Here is a 16,700-nt window from a genome sequence, read left to right as displayed (position 1 = left end):
CATCCATCCAACTCATGACTCCAGATCATGGTTTACACTGGTACTGGAGTGCATACCTCCTCTACCCAATCACCTTCAACTACTGGAACATATTCCTTTACAAAGATACCCATTATGGCTCAAAGACCATGGAAAATTCCAGGAGCTATTAAAATGGTAGGACCATTACATCCATTACTTGTGCATCCAATGAAATGGTTTCCAAAATTTGACCCCGATGATGGTCTGCCTGCTGAAGAACATATAAACAATTTAATGTTGTTCATAAATCTGAATGCAATGGTAGAAGAAGATGCAATTGTAAGATTATTACCTTATACTTTACAAGGATCAGTAGGATCATGGTATTTTTAATTACCATCTGGTTCCATTAATAGTTGGGATGCTTTTTAGGAACAGTTCTTAACCAAGTTTGGAGATGACCGATCGACAACTACACTTATAAATGATCTCTCCAACTTGAAAGCTAAAACTAGAGAATTGATTACAAATTTTAATTCACGTTTTAATAAGTTATTGAATAAAATCCCAATGGCATCCAAGCCCAGTGATGAAGTCCAAAATGAATGGTACATTTTTGCTCTTCCCTCAAACACAACTATTTTTGTTGATAGGGCTGCCAAACCAACTTTGGCAGAAAATATGAAAGAAGCCATAGCTGTAGAAAAACACATTTTAGCTTTAGAAAAAAAGAATGCATTAGAAGAACAAAAATCCAAGAAGGTTACTTTTATGGATGAATCCAAGAAAAAATCACCTAAAGATGCTTTTGATCTTGAAGGTCTACAAAAAGTCCTTAAGACCATTTCCAATGAAATGGTTGACATCAAGAAATAGGTAGAAAATACTTCCTCAAGGAAAGCTTACAGACCTTACAAAAGAAACCCTTCCTCTAATCCAAAGCCTCTAGATACCATATTAAACATTGAATCAGATGTGGAGGAAGAAAAAGTCTCAACGGCTGAAGAACAAACTGATGATGAAGAAGTGGTTAAATTACAAGGAATGTGGGATTTCATTCTCCCTAATGAAGAAACACAAGAAGCATTACCTATCGCAACTAGGAGTAGCAGCATTGTTGATTTTCCACAAACAAATCCAAAACATAAATCATCAACTCCAGCCCCCAAAGATAAAGTAATAGGTAAGAAATATTCCTCCAAAGCCACTCAAAACACTCCCCCTCAAACAAATTCTTCGCCTTCAACTAAAACTCTGTTAGTCTCTGATGAAATAGAATACAACATCGTAGAATATATGAAAAAGACCAGGGAAAATATCACATTCCATGAGCTTAGCCAGTTAAAACATCAACAAAAGCTATTGCTCAAAGATCTAAAAGCAGTCTCAACTTCTCCTCTTCCCGCTGTAGTTATCTCACAGGTTGCTCAAGAAATGGGAAGGCCTCCTAATACCTCATTAGATAAAATCATCTCAACTAATATCGGTATGATATGAGGAAGATCCAAATCCCATACTCCTCCATTTCTTTTGAATTTTGAAATTTTCAATAAAAATCTACGCAATTGTTTATGTTGGCTTGATTTTCCCTACCCCAGGTTCAACATTAATTAGCCAAGAAAATCCCTACACTACTAGCTATTTTGGCATCAATCCACGGAGCGCAGATTGAAGTCTCACCCAAAGCAGTATGGGGGGATGCAGGAACCAATTTTCGGCACCCTGAGATAGTTGTGACGTCATTTTTATACCATAATCCTTCCTTCACATAGACCTATAAACCCTTTAGGGCTCATCAATGTACTTCTCTTATCTGGATTTGAAACCTTTGCAAAGGTATCTGATCATCCTTCACGACCCTAAATAGTCAATTCATATGCTTACGTGCCTCTGTAATTATTCTTACTTCTGTGTCTACCCTAATTAGTTTAGGTATTGGTTAACTTCAACATGCATTATGATTATCTTCACATAAACAAATATTCTTACTTGCATTCATATGACAAAGTAAAACACATAGATTTGCACATCAATATAAAATTAAATCATAAACCCAGTATTCAACATAACATAACCACAAACATTCATAACAGAAGTAAAATAGCTCATACATAGATATCTCTAGAATAATTCTCTTTATTGATGGTTCAGATCTCCAGTACAAACTCTAACTTCCCTACGCACACAGCTGCAGGGCTCCGCACACTCAGCTGCAAACTTCTACCCTAGGTATCTGCAGACTTAGCTGTAGAGCCTCTTCCTACACTAAGACTCTTCGCTCTTAGCTCTCACAAACCCATTACATTGATCAATTGCCCAAAAACTTACTTAGAACTGAACTAAAAACTGCCTTAGACTCTTCTAAGACTCCCTTTTTATACATTCCCATGGCCCACAGACCAAGGGTAGATCTCATCAAGCTGACACAAGCTACCTAAATTAAGGGTGGATCTCATCAAGCCAACACAAGCTACCTAAACTAAGGGTAGAAACCCTTTTTGACTGTTTACACCTTCGCGCTCTGTGACCACAAAATGCGGAGACTTTACATTCTTTATACAAAACTTGGGCCTTTAGCCCCAAAACTTGGGCTTTTAACCCTAAAATTTACCCTAGGGGAACCGTTCCCAATAGGCCCCCAACACAAATATGGTGACTCACCCCGAGTCACTCCGCCGACACGAAGATCTTGTCGCGAAGACCTCCTAGATCCACCTGTACGACTGCAAACTCGACAGTACACTAAGTCCTCATATGCTTAACCTGTTCGACCAGCTGCTCCATCGCTAGTTTTATGCTATCTGCTTATATCTTCTATTGAGTCACCTACAGACTGGCCAATTTCCCTTCAATGGAGGCAGTGAGTACATAGGCTTGCTCTAGCCGAGGCCCAAATCTAGCCTTTAGTACTACCTTCTTGCGCTGAGATGCATCCACTTGTTCCTTTAGTGCCTTCTATTCCTTGTTAGAAAATTATATATTACAGATATACATAGACTAATACAATTCCCTCATATATAGTGAGAGGTTGCCTTCTATGGTAGAAAACCCTAAATTAAACATAACTTCTACTGTCAGATCTCCACCTAATGAATGACCTAGATTGACTACGACATTACAACAATTTACAAGGCAATTTTACATCTATTCTTAGCTTCAGGGGTGCTACCCCCGATCCCCTCGCTAGGGGGGGGGCTCCTAAAGGTCATAGCCGCCCCCCCTGGACCCCCCTGCAGCGAATTTTTTACAGGTGGTGTTACTGCCCCATTATGAACTGGGGTCCAATGTGGTGATACCTTTGAATACAAAAGATAATTAGGCTCCAAACCCAACATTCCTGTATATTTTCCAACCTCTACGTGATGGCGACAGTGTGCACCATCTCTTTGACCTCATGGTACCTCTGTTGTAGCTCCTGTGCCTCAGTTTCTAGTCTTTGCAGGATGGGATCTTCTTGTAGAGTGGTAAATACTTCAAGTGCTTGTTCGAAGAGCGTAGTGAAATCCTCCACAGTGGTGTCCATAGCTACAACAACATCTTTGACAGTGGTCTCACGCTGCTTTCAGACTTCTAGTGGAGTCGAAGGCTGGTCCCTCATCTCAAGTTCCATGATCTTAAGGTTTAGTTCAAACTGAACCTTAGCCAGCTCTATTCATGCCTCACGGACACCTGCAGTGAGCTTTCAGATCCTTGCATCGACTGGTGCATCTTCAGGGATGTTCAAATCTGGAACAGTCTGGTATGCCTCAGCCACCATAGTTGTTGTGCACTCATTCTTTTTTGTGATCTTCTTAAGAAGATCAATCACGGACAATTTTTCAACGAACATCTATGCATTGTTCACATTCTACTCACAAATAACATTCAAGGTGTGTTTTTCCCGAGTCTGTATTTCCATGATCACACCATATAGCAAGGTGTGAAGTGCTTCACTTGGAAGCATGACCAAGTTTAACCCGACTTTCTTGATGTCACTAATAGTGACCCTGTCATCCTCTACTTCTGCGGTTAATGCTCCATCTGGCAGCGCGACAACCCAGGGATCCATTGTACGAACCATATCTACTGTGTCTGAGGTTCCTGGTTCCAAACCGATTGATGCTGCACTGACCCTCCCTATAGTGGTCTGCAGCTGAGTAGCTTGGATCTACAACTTGCACAGACCTGTTTGAATGGTGACCAAGGCTTGTTTCTGCTGCTACTCGAACTGCTGTAGTAGTTCCACGGTCGCGTCCCTCACTATATCACCAATATCATTCAAATCACCCTCTGTCAAGGTGATTGGGTCAAGGGATGATTTGTTGGCCTTGGACTTCTTCCGCGGCCCTACTTTCTCCTGCTCCCTTGTGTGCTTAACCCAGAATGGAGTAGTCTCTAGGTCTGCTCCTCCCTACTCTGAGCGCTGCTCCTCCTCATCTGTTTGTGGAGAAGGTGACTTTTGACTCCTATCAAAGTCACAATCATCCTCTTCCTCCTCCCCTTCTGCCTGCGTTTTGGCCACGTGCTCTGCTTTGGCTTTGTCCTTAGCTTCCTTCCTCCGTTTTTCAACCAAATGCTCCATCTTTAACCTAGCCTCTTCCTTTTCCTACTTCGCGGTGTTAGAGTCCTATAGTGATAGGATTCGTAATTTTGAATTGGCTGAGGTTAAGTCTTGTAATATTGTACATACCTTTGCTTTTTGAAAATGTTTTCCATATTAAAATTAAAAAATGTAAAGAGGGTATGTCCTAAAAGAAATATCAAAGGACAAGAAAAATATGGAAAGATCAAAAAATGAAAAAAAATATGAACCCCAAACAAAAAACAAATCATGAGAGTGTGCAAGTCAAAGTGCCACTACTTTTACTTTACTGTCTTAATAATGGTTGTGTGCAGCTTGTCATATATGCCACAACCCATGATAGTCAAACTGTTTAATCTTGACTACTTCATGCTTTGAATTTCATGTTTATAGCTAGAGAATAAAAATATGACCAAACAGTTTAATATTGATAGATTAGTTGATAGGTAGAGAAATAAAAGGAGCTCATCAGCTTAATCTGAGCCCTTGGAAGATATAAGGTTAGAAGTAGATAGTTTTTTTCAAAAAAGAAAAAGGAAAGAAATGGGTTTGCTAGCTTAAGTGCACCCACCAAAATGAAGAAAAAATGTTAGGGTAGGAAAATGGGTAGGTAGAAGAAAGGCTACAGAAATACAGGTCATTTGAAGCATAAGCACTACTATCATGCTTAACCATGTGTTTTAGTGTGCAGGAGTAGTTATCAAAGTGAAAATCATGTTCACAAGCGATTTGCCTAAATTCCCCTTCGTTGCATTTCACCCCCCACTATATACTCACTAATTTCCCTTTTACCCCTTCATGGCTTGTGAAGACACCATTTCCATTCATTTTGACTCCTACCCCTTGGTTTCACATATTCCCTAGCCAATCTACCTTCTACATTCATCCCCCTTCCCAAAAATTCCTTTCCCCTAGTGTGAAACCCTTTTCCCCCTGGAAAAATCAATTTCCCTTTGTTAAATTCCCCTAAAAACCCCGAAAAACACACTAAACTTCTTATCCTAACTTTATTTTTGCCCCTTGCATTTGGGCCTTCAGGGGCTCTTCCCCCAGGGAATAATCAAGAATGAAAGTCATATAATAGCTGATAAGGATTTCTGGCAAGCCCCCCATGGTTTTATGAAATGAAATATAGATGGGGCCTCAAATGGAAACCCTGACATTGCTAGTTATGGAGTAATAAGAGATCAAAAAGGGTTTTGTTGACACCTAATCCTTGTGATTGGGTGAATTATTGTAAATAGATAAATAGGAAATATGAACAGTCATCGGGAGACGAACTGAACAGTCTCTCCCTCATGTATATAATGAGGACCTACCTGATGGAATAATACAGTCAAATTATTTCTGCCTTATGGAGTTACTGCCTGGCCTGACATGGTATCAAAGTTAGCTCCTTTTTAGCTCTTGCGCCTTGTAACTCCCTTGTATGCTCTCATATAGCTGAGCTACTCCTCCATATAATTAAGCTGCTCCTGACATCGTCGCTGCACCCTCCATACTGTCTAGCACTATCCACGCTGTTCATAAAAGAAGCGTTGTCCTGACATAGCTGCCCCCTTCATACTGTCCAGCGTTGTCCATCCACAGTTTTTTTTGCTCAGAAGATGTATGTCCTCTCCACAGTTATTTTCGCTACGGTTTTCCTGTTTCCAATCCTGCAAAATCCCAAGAATATCATCCTCTCGATACAGGTGGTACTCTTTTTCTGCATGTTTTACTTCTATGCCACCATATTCAGGAAGAAGAACATGGTCACCCTCCTTGACACTAACAGGAATAGTGTTTACATCCTTTCTACGAGAACCAAGCTCAACTGATATGACCTTTCCTGAGTTCAACTTGCCAGTGCTCTCTAGAAGCAAAATGCTGCCAGTGGTCTTGCTTGGAGCAACATCTCTCTCTATCAAAACCCTGTTAAGCAAGGGGATAAGATTCTCTACCATTGGTTTGATACTGTAAGGAAATAAACCCTTATAGCCAGAGGCCTTTTATATAGAGACCATGCAATTGCGAAAATCCTTCTGCCTCCACCATCACACAGGCAGTGCACAACATTCGGCGGCTATGGAGACTTACTGGTGCCCGAGCTACCCGCGTTTCACTATCAATGTCAATGGCTGTGGAGACTTGCTGGTGCCCGAGCTAAGCCTTCCACTCCAGCGTGGGACCTAAAGCGAATACCTCACGGTATCTGCCCAAGCTACCTTCATCGCGGTATCTGAAAACAGAGATTCTTCAAACAGAAGCGGCGGTGAGCCCTGCATTATATTCTGCCTTCTTGCTGGTTTGATATATTAAATTACTGTACAATTCGAACAAACAAAAAAAACTGGTTTTTAAATTTGGCTATTCGAAACGTGGAATACAATATTTAAACGCCCATTCTGACAATCGTTGTGGGGTTTGTATACTTATTGGTTCTAAATGAAGCAAGAAAAGGCATGGTATTAAGAGTCCAAATATGTCTAGACTATGTTCTTCGGTTTTTTTAGTGGACGCAGTGCTATTGAGGGTATTTTATACTACCATATTTTGTGCTTTAACATTGTGCAGATGCATGCAAATTAATATTTGAATTTGCTGTCCCATTATATCAAAACTATATTTTTTCGATTAAGAGTGAAAGTTTTGCAGCCGAAATTTTATTTGCTATAGTATGCATTCAATCATATCTATGGTGGGAATAGTTCTCACTAGAAAGGAGAACTATCCTGAATGGTCCTGGATGATAAAACACACCCTCATTTTCAATGAGTTGTGGAAAGGAGTGTGTGTCGGAGAAGGAGACAATGACCCAGTACAGCCTACCTTAGACAAAGAGCTCATCGTTTGGGAAAACAAGAACAGCAAAGCTTATGCATTAATCGTAGCATCTATAAATGAAGAGGTGAGTCGCCATATTTTATCATATTCAACTGCCTCTGAAGCCTTACAAAAGCTGAAAGAACTCTATGACTCACATTCTGCACTTGAAGTTGTTCAACTCATGATTAAACTCTTCACTCTTGAACTGTAAAATAATTATCCTCTTGCTCTTGCATCTAAAGTAAAGTCTATAATGCATGATATCCAATCTACTAAGGTTGAATTGGATATTCCTCTTATTTCTTTTCTCAAGGCACTTTATCCTACTTACTCCAATTATCTTGAGTCATTGCAAGCAAATGGAAATATCAAAGATATAACCTTTGACTCTCTTGTGAAAAGTTTGCTGAAAGAGAGAAAGCCTTTGGAAAGAAGACAACCCCTAAATCTTCTGAAGAGGTTGTGTGCCTTGCTCATAAAGAAAACCATCCTGCTCAAGATTCTACAAGAGGAAGAGGTGGTCGAAGAGGAAGAGGAAGATATTTCAGAGGCAGGGGAGCAAACATTCTCAAGGAGAAAAGGCAGATTTGCACTGCATTCTTTGCAAAAGAAATGGATCACATGATGCCTCTACATGCAAGCTACCATGGGACAAAATTGAGCAGAAAAGAAACCAACAAAAAGGTAAAACTAATGATACAGACAAAGGTAAAGCACCTGAATCCGCTCACTATGTTGTGGCACAATGTAACATTGGAGTAAATGAAGATTTATTTAATGCTTCACTTGCTTCTTGGAAAAATGATTGGTTGCTTGATTTAGGAGCAACCTGCCACATGACTCATAGAAAATATCTTTTTGAAGATTTCACTGACAATGTTGATGGAGTAGTATACTTTGCAGATCAATAAAAAATCAAGCCATCAGGGCTTGGCACAATCAAGCTTAAACTACTTGGTCTTCCAGACTTTCTTTTGGATCATGTTCTATATCTCCCATAGCTCAAAAGAAACTTGTTGTCCTTGGTCCACATCCGCCAGCAAGGTCAGTCCATTCATATGTTTGATGGCAGGCTTGAGGTAAGAAAAGCATTTGACCACTCACTTGTCATGAGGGGAATAGAAGAAGAAAGGCTTCTCAAACTGCAAGGAACTTCTGCTCATGCACAACATTTCTCATACAATTCTCATCATGAAGAAGGTACACTTCCATCAAGTTTATTATGGCATGCTAGATTTGGACATTTGAACTATGATAGTCTCCACTTGTTGAAGAAAAATGGTGTTGCTGGTTTGCCTACAATTCCTAGGAAACTTAAGCAATGTGATGCTTGTATTCTAGGAAAGCATAGCAAACAGTCTTTTCATGATTCACATTCAAGAGCACATAGAAAACTTGAACTCATTCATTCAGATTTATGTGGTCCCATGCTTGTTCCTTCCGCAAATGGAAATAAATATATCATGACATTTATTGATGACTACACAAGAATGTGTTGGGTTTATTTATTGAAGAACAAATCTGATGCTTTTCAAACATTCAAGAATTTTCATAAATGGATTGAAAATGATGCACAATCTCATATTGGGTCTATTCACACTGATAATGGAAAATAATATACATCAAATGAATTTGAAAACTATCTTCGCCAACATGGGATCAAACATCAAACAACTGTGCCTTATAATCCCCAACAGAATGGTGTAGCTGAAAGAATGAATAGGACAATCTTAAATATGGTACGATCCATGCTCTTCTTCAAAAATGTAAAGATAATGTTTTGGGCTGATGTTGTTCTATGTGCTGCATATATAAAGAATAGATGTCCATCTAATGCTATAAGAAACAAGACTCCATATGAAATGTTGTATGGACATGTTCCTTTAGTAAAGCATCTCCGGGTCTTTGGTTCCACCTGTTATGCTTTGATACCAAAGGTACATAGAAACAAACTTGGTGCTAGAAGTTGTAAGTGTATCTTCCTAGGATATTCAAACACCTCCAAAGCATACCGCCTCTATGATGAAGTAAATAAGAAGTTTGTTGTATCTAGAGATGTAATTTTTCTTGAATCATCCAAAACTAACAATGTTGTTGAGTGGCAGCTTGATCGCTTGGATAGATTCGCAAAAGCAAAATTATTTCAAGAATTTGATAATCAGATTCCACATCTTGAAGGGGGGATTCCTATACTAGATCAACATGTGGAATCTTCTTCTAAAGAACACTCTCCCCCGCATGAAACTCCAACAACGGATGATGCTTTAAGTGATGTAATTGATAGAATTGGGAGACTCAATCTTGATTCAATCCCAACTCAATCAATGGAGCAGCCCGGACCATCTAAAAAAGGTCCCCCAAAGTGGGTGACAAAGACACTTGAAAGTGTTCATCCTGATGAAATTGGAAAGGCAGGAACTATAAATTCAAACTAGCAAAATGGAGGTGATGTAGATGACTCTAATTCACCTGTTGATATGGATGTTTCTTATTATTGTGAATTGAACTTGTCTATATATTTTGAACCAACTTCCTTCAAAGAAGTTGCTTCTTATGATGAATGGAAATAAGCAATGCAAAAGGAGTATGATGCCCTCATAAAGAACGACACTTGGAAGCTAGTTGATCCTCCATTAGGAACCAAACCAATTGGCTGCAAGTGGGTCTACAAGAACAAGTATAAAGTCGATGGCTCGCTTGACAAGCACAAAGCTAGGCTTGTGGCAAAAGGTTTTGCACAGAAGGAAGGGGTCTCCAAGGGTTCTATTATGAGGAGACCTTTTCCCCCACAGCAAAATGGGCTATCATCCGGAAACTCTTTGCGCTAGCAGCTCAGAATGGTTGGAAAGTCCATCAAATGGATGTAAAAACTACTTTCTTGAATGGAGATCTAAAATAGAATGTTTTTATGTCCCAACCTGAAGGATTTGCTCTGAAAGGACATGAACATAAAGTATGTAAACTTTTGAAGTCCTTGTATGGCCTCAAACAAGCACCGCGAGCCTGGTATGAAAAACTAACTGAGCATCTTCTGAAACTCAATTTCAAACATTTTGATCTTGATGATGCAACTTTATTTGTCAAGAAAGATGGAAAAATAGTTGTATATCTTGTGGTATATGTAGATGATCTTTTGATGACAGGGAACAATGAAAGCTACATTGCATCCATAAAGAAGGAATTGGGGAAAAGTTTTGAAATGACTGATTTGGGCTATGTTCATTACTATCTTGGCATTGAAGTAACCCAACATCCAAAGTCCATATTTCTTTCTCAAAAGAAATACATTGGAGATCTTTTGAACAAGTTTGGCATGACAGAGTGAAATCCTCTTACTACTCCAATGGAACAAAACTTAAAGCTCACATCTATTGAAGGAAAAGAATTTGAGGATGCAACAAAGTATAGACAGCTTGTAGGAAGTCTCAACTACCTAACTACTACCAGACTAGAGATTTTGTTTGTTGTTGGAATCCTCTCCAGGTTTATGCAAAAGCCTTGTGAGGGACATTGGTCTGCTGCAAAAAAAGTTTTAAGGTACTTGAAGGGAACTCAAGACTTTGGAATCAAGTACACACAGGTGGATGACTTCAGCTTGATTGGATACTTTGATTCAGACTTTGATGGAGACAAAGAAACTGGGGTATCAACTTCAGGATATGCTATGAGTCTTGGATCATGAGCTGTCTCCTAGAGATCATGCAAACAATCAGTTCCAGCAGATTCCACAACAGAAGAAGAATACGTGGCAGCAACTGAAGCAACAAAAGAAATTGTGTGGCTCAGGAAAATTCTTGAAGATTTGCAAGTAAAACAAGTACAATCAACTCCACTCATGATTGACAATACCTCTGCAATAAAGTTGGCCAAGAACCCAAAGTTCCATGATCGAATGAAGCACATCAATACTAAATATCATTTGATTCGACATCATGTTGAGGCCAAAACAATCCATCTCCATCATTGTTCTACAAATGAGCAAATTGCAGACATATTCACCAAAGCGCTTGGAAGAGAAAAGCTTGAACGATTCAGAATGATGCTTGGACTCACCAACATCCCTTCATATTAAGGGGGGGAATGTTGACACCTAATCCTTGTGATTGGGTGAATTATTGTAAATAGATAAATAGGAAATATGAACAGTCATCGAGAGACGAACTGAACAGTCTCTCCCTCATGTATATAATGAGGACCTACCTGATGGACTAATACAGTCAAATTATTTCTGCCTTATGGAGTTACTGCCTGGCATGACAAATAAAAGCCATATTTCACAATCATTTGGGTAAAGCCACTAATAATATGGTAGAGCTCATGGCCCTTGAGCAATGCATAGAAATCTTAAGGGATTCAAATTTACATAATACCATAATTGAAGCTGATTCTAAACTGATAATCAATTCAGTCAAGAAAATATGCAATGGCTCTATGCCAAACAAAGTATCGAAACACTGGAGATTACTGCAAGTCTATCAACTTATTCAATCCCACCTATGCACCATGAGAACCCTTAGTTTCATTCATGTGTGAAGATCAGCCAACAGGTTAGCGGATATTATGGCTAATTCATGTGTGAAGATCAGCCAACAGGTTAGTGGATATTACGGCTAATGAAGGTGTACTATGTGCCAAAAGTAATAAAATATATGATTGGACAAAGACTCCACAAGGTTGATTGCGAGATGAGTGCCACAAATAGGCAACCTTAGATAGGGATTTCTACCAGAACAGAGGAAATAAGCAGGATGAAGTATGATGTAAATAGAGGACTATTGGTCAACATGAGGAAGAAATATGAGCAGGAGGTCAAGGATGGATCTAGAGCTTTACTCTGGTTATCAGGCAGGAAATTGGACACGGAACACTATATTCCTAAGTTTCTCAAGTGGGAAACTAAAAATAGGACAAGTCTTCAAATGTATCAGAAAAACATTAAATGTTGCCTTTTAATGTTTGGTGTTGAGATCTTAATTAAAGAGTGGGTAGATCAACGAAATTGCAGAAATCCAATGTATTTCGCGTGGCAAACAGCTAGATGGTTAACCTTCCAAACGGACCCAAAATGCAATTAGGCGATGTCTCTATCAGGCTTCGGGTCCGAAGGCGCAGTTAAGTTCCATGCTTGTTGGAAAGTCCTTCCGAGATCGCTTGCATCTGGTGTATTTCATGCAGCTAAACTGCTTAAAGGTTATCTCCCCAATCGGACCTAAAATGGTTTCTAAAGGTAGTTCACTTTTCTTTTTGGGTCTGTGTTTGTTGTTAACGTGTGAGCTTGAAGGAAACCTGAAATAACACCTAGACTGTTAGATCTTTGGTGGTAACGTGGATAGGTGGTTTGGGCTCGAGTCTTGGTTTGTGGGCCCACGAACCAAGGCTTTGTGAGGCTCGGCTTTTGTTTTGGCAACTGCTCCTCATTATGTACATTATGTAACTTTTCTTTTAATTGGAATAGAAGGACCTACGCTTACTTTAGCACACAAAAAAAAAAACTTTGTTTTCTCCCCCACATTACTTTATTAACCCTGAAAATTATTTTCACCCGTTATATTCCATAAACACATATTATTTCATAAACCCACAGTTAATCATGGGTTAATTACGCTTAACCGTAATTAATCCCATGGGTCCTGCTAATTTCCGCCCCATCACCTAGCCGTGAAACTTTACCATGCGACGGCCGTTGGATCATCCACCCCCAGATCTAACGGCCCTCACCCATATCATGACCACTCAATTCCTGACCTTTACTGGTCCGAGAGCACACGATATGGGTAGTTTTGCTCGGGCCCATTTTGCTACATGTCAGCCTCTCGCATACATCGTGTTCCCTCAGTAAAATATTGCCCGACCCTCATAAGCGGTGTGATACCCTCCAATACCGCCTCCCTACCATAAAGCAAAACCACCAGTGTTCATACAATTTCCCCACCAATTCTAACCACTCCCAATTAAAAGCCCTTGTTAGAGCCTAGATTTGCCTCAGGCTGAAAAGACAAGGTTCTAGGTCCACATCAAACCACGCTTAGCCTCGTATCTAGCCCTACGAGGACAGGAGAGGGCTCTCTCCGGGTCAATCTCAGCGAAAGATAATCGATGTGGCTTGAGATGACTTATTTAACAACTGCTCTTAGGCTAGGTATGAAGTGCAAGGATTTGTTTTGAGTTTTTGAGGGTTTTGTTGGAAAAAAGGGACAGGCAAATTTTGGGTCCAGGGATAAGGCCTAGTTTTTGCAGAGTTCTGATTAGGGCAAGGAAGGCAATTGTTTTGATGCTTTGGATTGAATGAATGGATGGATCAGACTGGTGAGGGGCTAAGGAGGGAAAGAGGGTCTCAAGAGTCCTCCTCAAACAGATGAAAACATATAGAATTAAACAAAATTTCAAGGCAGAGCATAGCATTCAAATGAATTCTACCTTAATCACTCATTTGTTTAATTGCAGAAGAAAAGAGAAGGGAAAATGATACACATAAATATCAGTGAACTTACAAATACATAGAGAAAAACACCATCAAAACATAGAGCCACATGGATCCCAACAAGTGCTGCAAAACCCTGGTCTTTCCTTTGCCAAAATTGCAGAAATGAAATGTACAATAGAGTGCCAAGCAATCCCAAGTATCCAACCCTGAAAATGACTTAGAAATTACATAATATAGACAAGCCTAACTCCTTCCCATGCCTCTAGGGGTCGAGCTCATCATTATAGGAGCTGTTTGAACCAATTCTAAACAAGGAACTGAAATCTAGGTAGTCAAACAACTTACCCCTATATGCTAGGAAACTGATTCATTCATTCAATTTTCACTTTTTAGTGAATGAATCCTATAGAACAAGTAAAAATGTGCCAATATTACATCATGAAAGATCAAGAGTAACATCAAAAAGCAAAACTGGTCAAAACTGGGCGAATTTCTGAGCTGAACAGTGAAAAATAGGCAAAAATCCTCTATGCGCCGCGCCTGATTCTCTATGCGTCGCGCCACTTTGGAGCTGATTTTGAGGCACTTCTTGAAGTCCAAATTGAGCCCAAGTGTGCTTGTTGGAAATTTCTGCTTGTCTACTTTCCAACCCAAGTGTAATTTTTCAATTTGGCCTCCATTTTCCCCTCCAAAAGTCAGTTCTCCCAACACTGCTCCCTATGTGTCAAAATAGGGGCAGTGAGGTCATTTTTTGAGTGTTTTTGGCCTCTTGAGGACTCAAAACCTACCCAAATTTCTTGGCCATGCACCAAAAACCATAATTTATCGTGAAAATCTAGAAATGCAATTTTTTTTTGATTTGGAGCCCTCTAGCAAAAGCAAGCGCCACATGGCGCGACGCATAGGGAGACAAAACCTGTTTTTTAGTACAAAAAATTTCAAAATGTCAAAAATTGCTCCAAATTTCTTGAAATTGGGCTTGACCTTCTCTATCAAGTGTCATGTTGGGCTAAAGAGGCTTCAACCAATATCTGAAGATGATCAAGTTCCTTTTGCCTCTTTTGCTTCCTTATTGCCTTCTTTAATTTTGCCTTTAGATTCCTTATTCGTGCCTTGCAAAACTTGTTCCATGCCAAGTAGTGGAAAGCCATATGTCTCAGCAATGCTTTGTCCCTATCAGCCTTGTCTAGGAGTCCCTCTAAGTGGATTTTGACTCTTTCGAGCCAAGCATCCCGATCATCATTAATCTCTTGCTCCAATGGAGTGAGTTCAATCCTCCTCCTTTGGGCAGCTTGATGATTCTCCCTGATGTTTTGTAATTCCATAATCGCCTGCTGATCTCCAAGCTGCTTATTCCTTTGATCCAAGTATTTTATATTCCACTTAGCCCTCTCCAAGTTGAGGGACAAGGCTTTGATCTCTGTCTGCTGCTCCTGGATGATATCTCTAAGGTTGGCACTTTCCGAGCCCATATCTGTATCGTCATCCTGAATGAGAATGAAGTCGGTCTCTCGTTCACCTGAAGGCCCATCATCCTGCATTGGCCTCTTGCCTTTGTCCTGTACCTATGGTGCTGATGTCAGAAGCGAGGCCCATTCCACACCCGGTGGAGATAACACTCGCTTAGCTGTCGCAAACAACTGCCTGGTACCCTTCTAATAAGTAATGAAAACCGGTATAGTAGCAGTGTGTGGATCATGGCCTTCATGCTGATGAGAAGGTCCACCTGTCTCATGCCCAGCCTCTGAAGGCCCCTGTGAAGCTCTGAAGAAATCACGGGAGATGAAATCATCCCAAGTGATGCCCTGTAATCCAAGCTGATGAACCACCACAATCTTGATGAGAGCAAAATGATAAACACTGTTAAGTTGCTGCTGAGGGGTTTTGTGCTACACAAGGGTGGTCATTCTCTCTATGTTCCGGCATATGAAATAAGGAATGTTCATCATCCGTACCCAGGTGAAATGCATGAGCAACCTGATGTGATAAGCATATAAACGAGAGAACTGTCCTTCACAGCTGAAATACTTCATGATTAATTTCATTAGTGGAGCATATTCATCTTTAACATATCGGAATGGAAACACTCTTTTGAGCTGCCTCAAGAAACCAGGTTTAATATATGGCTCATAATGCTGCCGGTCAATCTTCTTCCTCTTGTTCCATGGTTCTCCAATGTTTGGTATGCTGGTTGCCAGTGAGATAGATTCTGGTGTAAGTGTGAAGGTGACACCAGCCAAAGTAACCTGATCTCCATGTAAATGCAGTACAAATAGACGAGCCAACTCATGATGAAATTGAACATTAGCCACCTTCTCACAAAACTCATAACATGACTGATGCTGAAAACAGGAGATGGCTAGACAGTAGGCCTGTAATTCAGTAAGGGTGGTTGGTTCTTCTATGATATGTCTGCCACCTCTATGAGGCCTCCGGGGTGCATGTTCCTCCATGGGTGAGTCACTTTGGGTTTCCATTCCATAATCAGATGAATGACCGGATGACATGACTGCTCTACAAAATGCCTTGGAGAAAACCGATTGCTGATGTATGAAAACTATGTTGGGCTGCTCTTTTGTGATGTGCTTAACCTCTGCCACCAAGGGGAAGCAGTGAAATAGGGGACTGTTAGGAGTGAGGTAAATAGTGAGGGATTAGGGACTATTGGGATAGATTTTGTTAGGGAAATATGGGAGGGTTTGGGATTTTATGTATGGGAATAGGGTTTAGGGTTTTACATTTAGAAATTTGGGAAAGGGAATTTGGGATAGGGGTTTAGTGATTTTAGGGGGTAGGGAACAATGAAATCAGGGGAAAATGGAATAAGGGAGAAAAGAAAATGATGGGAAGAGAAAAAACTTGGTGGCAAATAGTTGTTGAAACCCTAGGCAGCCATTTTTATGTGAGGGCTTTGACAAGGTAGGGTTTGATTATATGTTTAGACCA

The sequence above is a fragment of the Pinus tabuliformis genome, chromosome 5_2, assembly GCF_031772625.1.
Source record: "Pinus tabuliformis cultivar Carrire ecotype Pingquan chromosome 5_2, CPIR1, whole genome shotgun sequence".
Taxonomy (NCBI): domain Eukaryota; kingdom Viridiplantae; phylum Streptophyta; class Pinopsida; order Pinales; family Pinaceae; genus Pinus; species Pinus tabuliformis.
Note: the sequence above shows the minus strand (reverse complement) of the source record.